Source organism: Acinonyx jubatus, chromosome X (assembly GCF_027475565.1).
Source record: "Acinonyx jubatus isolate Ajub_Pintada_27869175 chromosome X, VMU_Ajub_asm_v1.0, whole genome shotgun sequence".
Classification (NCBI taxonomy): Eukaryota; Metazoa; Chordata; class Mammalia; order Carnivora; family Felidae; genus Acinonyx; species Acinonyx jubatus.
Window position 1 is genome coordinate 92,983,001 of NC_069389.1, and position 10,546 is coordinate 92,993,546.

Consider the following 10,546-nt stretch of genomic DNA (forward strand, 5'->3'; position numbering starts at 1 on the left):
CCGAGAGATCATTGACCCGAACTGAAGTCGGACGCTCAACCAACTGAGCCACCCAGGCGCCCCTCTGCCCATTTTTTAAATTGGGTTATTATTTTTTTGGTGTCGGGTGTATCAGTTCTTTATATATTTTAGATACTAACCCTTTATCAGATATGTAATTTGCAAATATCTTCTCCCATTCAGTTGATTACCTCTTAGTTTTGTTGATTATTTCCTTCACCATGCAGAAACGTTTTATTTTGATGTAGTCCCAATAGTTTATATTTGTTTTTATTCCCCTTGCCTCAGGAAGCACATCTAGAAAAATGTTGCTACGGCCAATGTCTGAGAGATTACTACCTGTGCTCTCTTTGAGGATTTTTATAGTTTCATGTCTCACATTTAGGTCTTTAATCCATTTTGAGTTTATGTTTGTGTATGCTAAAAGAAAGTGGTCTAGCTTTACTCTTTTGCATGTGGTCGTCTAGTTTTCCCAACACCGTTTGTTGAAGAGACTAGACTGCCTTTTGCCCATTCCTCTTTGACAAAGAGTAATTGACCAGATAAATGTGGGTTTATTTCTAGGTTTTCTGTTCTAGTCCATTGATCTATGTGTCTCTTTTTATGTCAGTACCGATACTATTTTAATTATTACCACTTTGTAATATAAATTGAAATCTGGAATTGTGATACCTCTAGGGTATTTTTCTTTTTTTCTTTCTCAAGATCGCTGTGACTATTTGAGGTCTTTTGTGCTTCCAAACAAATTTTAGGATTATCTGTTCTAGTTCTATGAGAAATGCTGTTGGCATTTTGATAGGGATTGCATTCAATCTGTAAATTTCTTTGGGTAGTATGGACATTTTCACAATATTTGTTCTTCCAATTCCTGAGCATGGAATGTCTTTCCATTTCTTCATGTGTTCTTGAATGTCTTTCATCAGGGTTTTATAGTTTTTAGAGTACCTCTTTGTTTAAGTTTATTCCCGAGTATTTTATTGCTGTTGTTGTTTTTAACAACTGATAACCAATTTATTAAAAAAGTTTATTTAAGCATCTGCAATGATGACTTCAGTGTCGACTCCTGGCTCAATACTGATGGAAGTAATCTGCTTAACAATCTCAGAAGGACTGTGCCAGCCAGTGAGTCACTTGTGGATCCTCATCTGAGAATGATCCCAAGCCTTAGAACCTTCACCGCAAAGAGTTTTACTTGTAGCGATTCTCAGTCTTTTTTTAAAAATGTTTATTTATTTTCGAGAGACACAGAGAGAGAAAGAGAGCAAGCGCGGGGAGGGGGGGGAGGAGGGGCAGAAAGAGAGGGAGACACAGAATCAGAAGGAGGCTCTAGGCTCTGAGCTGTCAGCACAGACCCTGACGTGGGGCTCGAACCCATGAACTGTGAGGTCACGACCTGAGCCGAAGTCGGACGCTCAACCGACTGAGCCACCCAGGCGCCCCTGATTCTCAGAGTCTTGGTAAACATCCGGACTGGTCCTTTCACTTTGAGATTTTTCTCCTTTGTCCTCTGGTCAAGTCAGCGTGTACCTTCTCCAAAGATTTTACATTGCGGCTGGTTAGGGTAATTCTCATTCTGTGAATCGCCCCCTCGGGTTCCATGCGTGTCTTCCCAGTGTCTTTAAAAGCCATGGCTATGACCAACTTGCTGTGCTCAGCAAAAGCAAAAAGTGGGGAGTCAGGAGCAGGAGTGGGGTGTCCAGAGGTCCACTCTAGCTGTAACTGCATCTTCCTCAAAGAACTGATTATGTTATTGTTTACAGTGCAACTGTAAATGAAATTTGTCTCTTAATTTCACTTTCTGTCACCTCATTATTAGTGTATGGGAATGCAACAGATTTCTGTACGTGGACTTTGTATCCTGCGACTTTACTGAACTCATTTCTCAGTTCGAGTAATCAGTCCTGGTCTTGGCGTTTTCTATACATAGTATTATGTCATCTGCAAGTGGTGAGAATTTTGTTTCTTCCTTGCCATTTTGTCTGGCTTTTATTTCTTTATGTTGTCTAATTGCTGTTGCGAGGACTTCCCGTGCAGTGTTGAGACACAGTGATGGGAGTGGTAAGAGACTTCTTTATTTCTTCTTTGATTTCTTGATTGGCTGAGAAATGTGTATTTGTAAAGGAAATCTCCACTTGTAAGGGTGTCCCCCTCTCTGTACCAGGAAGAGAAGGATGACCAAATCTCTAAAAATTCTTATCAATGGAGAAGGCAGTAATTTGTGTCTGTGTAACAACCATACCCTCCTTTACTTTACCCTCTTTACCTGGTAACCTCCCATAACTGGCGCCCCGCCCCACTATCTTCCTTTGTCTTTAGATGGAGGTAGACTTAAAATGGTGGCTTGGGGGCGCCTGGGTGTCTCAGTCGGTGAAGCGTCCGACTTCGCTCGGGTCATGATCTCACAGTTCGTGAGTTCGAGCCCCGCGTCAGGCTCTGTGCTGACCGCTCAGAGCCTGGAGCCTGTTTCGGATCCTGTGTCTCCCTCTCTCTCTGCCCCTTCTCCGCTCACGCTCTGTCTCTTAATAATAAATAAACGTTAAAAAAATTAAAAAAAATAAAAGATGGTGGCTTGGACCATTTTAGGATGTTATTCAGGTTTCCTGGGTATCTGCCATGTATATAGGAGATATACATGTTATTAAGCATCTTTTTTTTTTTAAAAAATGTGTATTTATTTTTGAGAGAGAGAGAAAGAGCATGCAAGTGGGGGTTGGGGGGGTGGTGCAGAGAGAAAGAGGGAGACAAAGAATCCCAAGCAGGCTCCACACTGTCAGCACAGAGCCTGATGCCGGGCTTGAACCCACGAACCATGAGATCATGACTTGAGCCAAAGTTGGACACTCAACCAACTGAGCCACCCAGGTGCCCCATGGGGGCGAGGGGGGGGGGTCTCAGCCAAGAACTTAGAATGGTAGAAGGAGAATTATTCTTCCTCTCCCATAGCCGTAGAACACAAATCTTGAAACGAGGAGGCGATTTAGGAATAATGTGGAGATTCATGACCACTCTAGTCAAAATAACAAAATCCTTCATTGATGCTCTAGTAATGTTATAGCAAATACTCGGCCCCCAGGAAGAGACAAGTCACACGCACCCGAAGAATCAGGAAAAGACTGTTTATTGAGCACCGGTGCCAGCCCAGCGGAGTCACCTCCAAAGGCTGAGTCCCAAACCTTGGCATCAGCCTCCTTTTATGGCTGGGATGGTAGGGGGTTGAGAGACAGGAGAAAAAGGGGAGGGGGCCCTTATCAGTGGTGCTGTCTGGGCAGTTGGTGGACACAGGAGGCAAACAAGATCACAGAAGCCAGAAGTTTGCAAGGGGAGTATCGAGCCTTGGGCGTCTGGCTGGCCCCTTTTATCTTGTTTTTACTAGCTTTTCTTCTCAGTAAGGAAGAATTACCTACCCTAGTTACCACCCGATAGGGAAATGTAAAGAATCCTGCCAGCAATAGACCCCTCTGTAGGAGTAGAGACATGGGAAATAACACAAGTTAATATTGCATAAGCATTATCACATCCACGTGCTGTAAGGTAGTAGAACAATCTGGACCGACTTACAAAGTCTGGACAGAATGTCCCATACATTGATACCTTAAAATGGAAGAAAGAACAATGAAAACGTCTCTTAACCTCCTCGAGAGACATATAGATGCACTGTGGTTGTTGCTTGTATATCTCCTGAGAGACTTAATTTCAAAACTGTCTGTCTGTATTTCCAAGAGCCAGAAGATATGTGAATTGAGTTGTAAAAAAAAACTCAAAAGGGTCAGCCTCTTCGGTTGCCATGTCAGCTTTCTAGAGACATCCTAAGAAGGGGAGGGTCCTCAAAGAAAATGTCCTCCTGTGACCCTTAGAATCTGCATTTGTAATTGGCCATTGTTTTTCATTGTTTGAGTATATTCATATGTGTTTACTATGTATCTAATGTATCTGTTAAGGTATATGTGGTTCTGCTGAGGGTTTAGTTCTTCTCAACTGACATGTGTTCACATTTCTCGGAAGATCTGGTCCCTATGTTCTCCTTTCAGACATCCATGCACAAGGTCGAGCGTTGGTTCGGAATGAGTTGCCCCAAGATGTGCCACTTTGGCCTGCAGATTGTTTCAAACTGAAAACAGTTCAGGCCCAAACGAGAGCAATCACCATAGACAATGGCATTATGATGTGAACTAAGGTTGGCAGACAGGAATTGAGCAGAGTCTGTTTGTTAAAATTCCTCTCTGGGTCTCATTGCTTCTTTTTCTTTTTAAATGCTTATTTATTTTGAGAGAGAGTGAGTGGGGGTGGGGGGGGGGAAGGCAGAGAGAGAGGGAGGGAGAGATTCCCAAGCGGGCTCTGCCCCGTCAGCCCAGAGCCCGACGCAGGGCTCCATTCCATGAACTGCAAGGTCATGATCTCGGCCGAAATCAAGAGTCTGACGCTCAACTGATTGAGCCACCCAGGTGCTCCTGTGTCTCATTGTTTCTGCGTGGCCTAGCAATCCTCTGTGTACCCAGCATTTACTCTTTTTCATCTTCCTGTAAATTGCTTTCCTTCCCTTTGAAGTCCCAGACCCCTAACCCCTTCTTAGTTCCGGATGACACAACTCATTCTATCTGACTATTTTTGGAACCATTCATGTTTATGTGGATTGCCCATAGTTAAGTAATTAATTTTCTGTTGCTCTACCCCATGCCAATTCTTAGACCAGCCAGAAGAACCTTGAACATTACAGAAGAGTTTTTCTTCCCAACACAAGCATATATCAAAGGGATAAGAATGATGGCAGGAGGGTCATGGTTGGGATGGTTCAGTCGGTAGAGCATGTGACTTTTTTTTTTTTAAGTTTATTTATTTTGAGAGAGACAGAGACAGGGAGGGGAGGGGAGGGGCAGAGAGAGAGAGCGAGAATCCCAAGCAGGCTCCACACCATCGGCACAGAGCCCGATGCGGGGCTCGAACTCACAAAACCGTGAGATCATCACCTGAGCTGAAACCGAGAGTTGGACGCTTAACCGACTGAGCCACCCAGGCGCCCCGAGCATGTGGCTCTTGATCTCTGAGTGGTGAGTTTTAGCCCATGTTGGGCACAGAATTTACTTTAAAAACATGGAGGGAGGAAAATCTATGGAAATGTTTGGTTGAAAGGAAATATTTTCTTAAAGCATCAACACTGTCGACCGTATCACAGCTTCCTTTTTTTTAATGTTTGTTTATTTATTTTGAAAGAGAGAGGGCATGAGCTGGGGAAGGGCAGAGTGAGAGGAAGAGAGAGAATCCCAAGCAGGCTCCGCGTTGTCAGCGCAGAGCCCAACACGGGGCTCAGTCTCACCAGCTGTGAGTTCGTGACCTGAGCCAAACTCAAGAGTCAGGCACTTAATTGACTGAGCCACCCAAGCGCCCCTACCATGTCACAAACTTCTAGCCATACTTGCTCGATGAGAGACTATGAGACGGGGTGAAGGCAGCCTGTTTTGCCAGAATCGCTCAAGACAAGTATCAGAAACTAGCAGAACCCTAGACAAATATCTGGCAGTGATAGGGATCATTATGCTCTCATCATTATACCGAATCATCCCTGAATGCTGAGAGAAAACAGGCTCTACTATTAGATTGTTCTGAATGGCAGAGTTATTCCAGGTAGTTTGTGAATTGGCCATTATCAGAAATATTGTTTTGGCACACATAATTTTAAATCTCAGTTCCTTTTTCCTTGAAAGAGAAAAAAAAAAAAAACAATAAACGAGACAGAGACCTGTCTAACACTCTTTTCTTCCCATTTAGGATGCGAAAGCTTTTGGACAGGCCGTAATGATGGGCTACAATCAAAATCGAATTCACGTAAGCACATACATAAAATCAAATAGACACACACCCTGCCTTTGGTGAGCAGAGACTTCATTCAAGAGGATCGTTGAGAGGGGGAGCAGCAGCTATTGTAATAGGGAGAACACTGACCGTAAGATCTCCAAAGCATCCCGAGAGTTCAGTAAAAAGCTGCCTTTTACGGAGAGGTGTAAACAAAGCTGGAAAGAACGAGGTGCCGGGGAAGTGAGCCGAAAGGGGGGCAGGATCACATTGTCAATCCAGCCTGCTTTCCAAGAGGGGCCCTTAAGGAGTTGCCGGAAACTGGCTCCAGATGAGGGTGGGCCAGATTTCAGAGGCCTCAGGGAAGGATAGACTCTTACCAAGAGTTTGGTTGGGAAGTGTTTTGTTCCACATATCAGTAGAGACAGGCATTCGTCTGATTACTTATGAGGCAAAGAATACGGAACTCTGGAGGATCTATGTCTTGACCTTGGCTTAGATACACTAGCAGAGCATGTGTGAATCTTACGTAAGTCATATGGGAAAGGATGATTCTTTGCAAGAAGACATTTTCTGAAACGAAAGAGCGGTAGATTTCTCTAACCTCATGTTTTCCAGGAGTGTAGGGCTCAGGTAGAATTCAATGTCTTTCACTGAAGGTCAAGGCATGAAGGTATAAAGGAGAGGACGGGAGTCTTTTGGTTTAACGGTGTGAAAAACACCAGGAGATTTTAGTTGGTATGCGCCACCAATGTGACCTGTGGCAGCATGGGGGTGGGGGTGGGGGATTTGGGGTCACGTTAATAGAAGTCTATTAGGTGGGACAATCCATAGTCTACTGTGGAGATCGTGCTGGTCAAAATATATCCAGAGCAACATATTGAGCTCTGTCTATGCGTGTTGCAGTGTTTTTCGCAGATTATAAATTTAATTCTTCCCTTATCTCTTTGTAAAGTAAATAGGCCTACCTTAAAGTACTCCAAGGACTGTCGTATGAAAGTGGGATTATGTGTGTATCTGTAACGGGGCGAAACTTAGCATGTCGGGCTCCATATTGCTTCTACTTCCCTCGCTGCTGTGACCTATAGCTTAGAAACTTCCGCTTCGCCCTGCAGGCAGGCGTATTAATCATCGAAGGAATTTTGCTTACAGCTGAGATTTATAAACACTGCTCTTCACCCCGAATCGACCTCACCCGAGGAGATCAGGAAGTAGCCGAGTAGTCCCCATCCTAATTCCTCAAGATGGAGGAAAGATCGTAACTCAGGGAGGAGTTGAAACTGTGTTCCATAGTGTTAATGAAGTGGAAACTAGCAGAAAATGTAAAGCTTATTTTTTCAGAGAGCTATTCCCGCCCGCCTCCCCCAATCAGCTACTGTGTCTTTTCAGACCCCACTAACAAACTCACTAGCTCTCTCTGTAGAAGCTTGGACTCAAGGTCAACTGATGCGGTTCCAGCCTGTGAACTAGCAAGGGCTTACGTTCCTTACTCAAGATAACAAGCCCAAGTCTCCATCCTGTTTATAACAGTGCTCAGAGCATGCCGATAGCCCCCTCTCCTTGTCCTAAAATAACCTCTTAGAGTCAGGGGCTGAATTTTGCCTCGTTCTGATGTTAAGTCTTCGCCCCAAAGTGAGCACAGCTTGGGTTTCATCTGTGTTCGCTCAATGTGCAACTGCATCTTTCCTCGGGAAACATCATAAGTTTGCCTGCCCTTTTCGTCAGTATGTATGTAATCCCGGCCCCTATGGTTATAAAAAAACCCAAAAACCCTGCGCTCTCTCCCGCTTCAGGGAGACACATTTGAGACCCGTTCTCCCACCTCCTCCTTTGGCTGCCCTCTCAAATAAACTCCTTCCTCGCTGCATGCTTGATGTCTCTGTGATTGGCTTTGCTGCACATCAGGCGGATGGACTTGGGTTCAATTACATCTTTCATAGTTTCTGTGGGAGGAAGTCAAATCAATGCACAAGAGTTATAGAAGGCAAATGCCTGCTCAACAAAAGGAAGACTGTTACCCTTTCCTTCTCCAAAGGACGTCCAGTCACTCAACGTATTCAGGCAGAAACTGAATGCTCACCAAGCTTAGGTGTCGGAGGAGAAGTTCTTCTTTGGTTTTGCTTGTTTGTTTGTTTGTGTTTAGAGAAGGAGAGACAGCAGGAGCAGGAGAGAGGGGCAGAGGGAGAGAGAGAGAGAATCTTACTAAGCGGGCCCCATGCCCAGTGTAGAGCCTGCTGTGGGGCTCGATCCCATGGCCCTGGGATCATGACCTGAGCTGAAATCAAGAGTCTGCTGTCCAACCAACTGAGCCACCAGTCATCCCAGAGGGGTTCTTCTTTGGATGAGAGGTTTGGTCTAATTTCTTAGTTCCCTTTCCAATTCCGTGATCCTGTGACTCTCCTAATTGACCACTTCAACCTAATTCTGATTTGTCTTTCATGACATATAAAAGCTGCGCTGTTCCTTCGTCACCCTTGATTTCTTTCTTCTCTGATTAAAACGTCCGTGCTTATTTCCATAGTGAAGAGCCCTCATTGTTGGTCAGGAGCATACTCACATTCACACACGGGCTAAAGCTGGGCTGTGAGCCCTCTTTTTCTGATTGAAATGTTTTATCTTCTACGCAAGGTAGAGGGTTCTTCCCTGAGCGGCACAACCAAAAGTAATCATTTTCATGTCGGTCATAGTTTTTCCTGTCAATCTTAGGGAAACACCGAGACAATTAGTGCCCAGGAACACTTCTATGTATGTATATTGTCGGGGAGGAAAACAGTAATTTTTCTTCTGTTCTTCTAAATTCTTAGATGGGGCTCTTAAACCACAAGAAAGAGTGGTGAGAGAAGAAAGAAGTTCATTAACACAGACAGTTCATATATAACATGGCAGACAGCCGGGAAAAAGAGATGGCTTAAAATGTGGCCTTAAATATCATCTTTATCAGAAAACATAAAAAGAACCTCAACAAAGCAATACAGGTATGAACGACTGACTAGAAGAGTGGACCAGTAAAGCAAACAAACAATTCACGGAAAATAAGTAGAAATACCCAATCAACACATTAAAATATGTACAGGGTCATTAACAAGAGCCCAACAAGCCTCACTAGTTGAATGGAAATGTCATAGTCAAGAGCACAGGTGGACCGGCTGGGAGAACATTTAGCTTTATATCAAAGTGAGCCAGCGGGGCGCCTGGGTGGCTCAGTCGGCTGAGCGTCCGACTTCGGCTCAGGTCATGACCTCTTGGTTCGTGAGTTCAAACCCCATGTCGGGCTCACTGCTGTCAGCACAGATCCTTGTCCTTTTCTCTTTGCCCCTCCCTTGCTTGTGCTCTCTCAAAAAATAAGTAAAACGCTTAAAAAAAAAAAAAAAAAGAGCTACACCCTTGAAGGAATTAGTCTCTTCAATTCCACCACCTTCGTGAAGCAATACTGTCAGCTCGGTGGGGTTCTCGAGTCACAGAGATTCTTCTTCTACATTTCTAGGCTTGATTTACTGATGGCTGGTGCCCATTGAGCCGCTACTGATGTTCCGTCTTAGTTCCAGCTACTTGTAAGCAGAACTTACATTGCGGGGCCGTTGCCAACGTCCCAGGGGTCTGGTCTGCCACTTTGAAGACTACAGACTGGCAGATTCAATACGCCCCTCTTTGGAGTCCTGAACTATGGAAACAAATTTCAACTGGCAGTCAGACAGACTGAGCCACTCATGTAAATGTCTATGGTAAGGGCGCATTCTCTGATGAGACTAAAGGGAATATAGCTGCTGAGCAAGCCTGCTCAGATGGCCTTCATCACTGGCCAGCTTCATCACTGGACTGAACATGGCAACATAGCCATCCTAGACCAGTCCTAAATTAAAGGACTATATGTTTCTGGTGCCGAACTTGCAACTGGCCAAAAGTTGACCCGTTTGACTCACAGTAGGAGGACATGTTGCAAGAGTCTTTGCTCTTTTCTTCTTTGGACAAATTGACTAAATAGAATCTTGATTCCTCTTTTAAGGCTATCTGTGGTACTCCATTACTGTCAACACTTTTTCTGGTCATGGTGTTGCTGTTCCAATGCAATCCGAGAACTGCGGCCACCCAGTTAGGACCCTTAAATCAAAACTGTACCATGGTCCCTTTTACAAACCATCTACAGTCTGACAGTCGTTTGCTTTTTGTCATAAAAGTCACTCAAAAATGGGCTGGTGGTCATGATATTTGATAGACGTTCATGTCCCTTTGCATCTTCGAGCTGCTGACATCATTAAGAAGTGGAATGGATTTTAAAAAATAATCTAGGGTGCCTGGGTGACTTGGTAGGTTGAGCGTCTGACTTTGGCTCGGGTCATGATGTCGCGGTTTGTGGGTTCAAGCCCCGCATCAGGCTCTGTGCTGACAGCTCAGAGCCTGGAGCCTGCTTCAGATTCTGTGTCTCTCTCTCTCTCTGCCCAACCCCCCCCCCCACTCTGTCTCTCTCTCCTTCAAAAAAAATAAAGGTTAAAAAAATTAAAAAAAAATCTACAAATTGTTTCTGCCTCTGCCTCTTATCTCTTTCTGGTCTATACCTTTTAGTAAGACAATTTGGTGGCAGAATGTGGTATAGGGACAGAAAACGTTTTCCTTCCTCTCTTCTAGGTTCTTCTGTCTAGTAATTATATTGATATAAAACAGATTGACAGGAGAAAAACAAATTTTAATTTCATACATATGGTAGACCCATAAAAATATGAGACCATAAGGCAGTCAGTCAAGCAATTGAGGCTTCTATAAC

The 10,546-nt window shown here is 44.2% G+C and overlaps 1 long non-coding RNA gene and 1 pseudogene across 3 annotated transcripts in view; one reads left to right on the plus strand and one right to left on the minus strand.

Moving 5' to 3' along the window:
* The window catches only part of LOC128311512 (uncharacterized), a 29,859-nt gene extending 20,511 nt beyond the window's left edge, over window positions 1–9,348 (plus strand). Inside the window, exon 7 of one of the 3 annotated variants that reach the window (XR_008289962.1) lies at window positions 9,272–9,348. This is a non-coding gene — a long non-coding RNA (uncharacterized LOC128311512). Of the gene's footprint in view, window positions 1–8,591; window positions 9,134–9,271 lie in introns of those variants that run through there. The other 2 variants (XR_008289960.1, XR_008289961.1) reach the window with 2 other exon arrangements.
* On the minus strand, window positions 1,029–1,696 carry LOC106966726 (40S ribosomal protein S20-like; annotated as a pseudogene).
* Window positions 9,349–10,546: the final 1,198 nt, after the last annotated feature.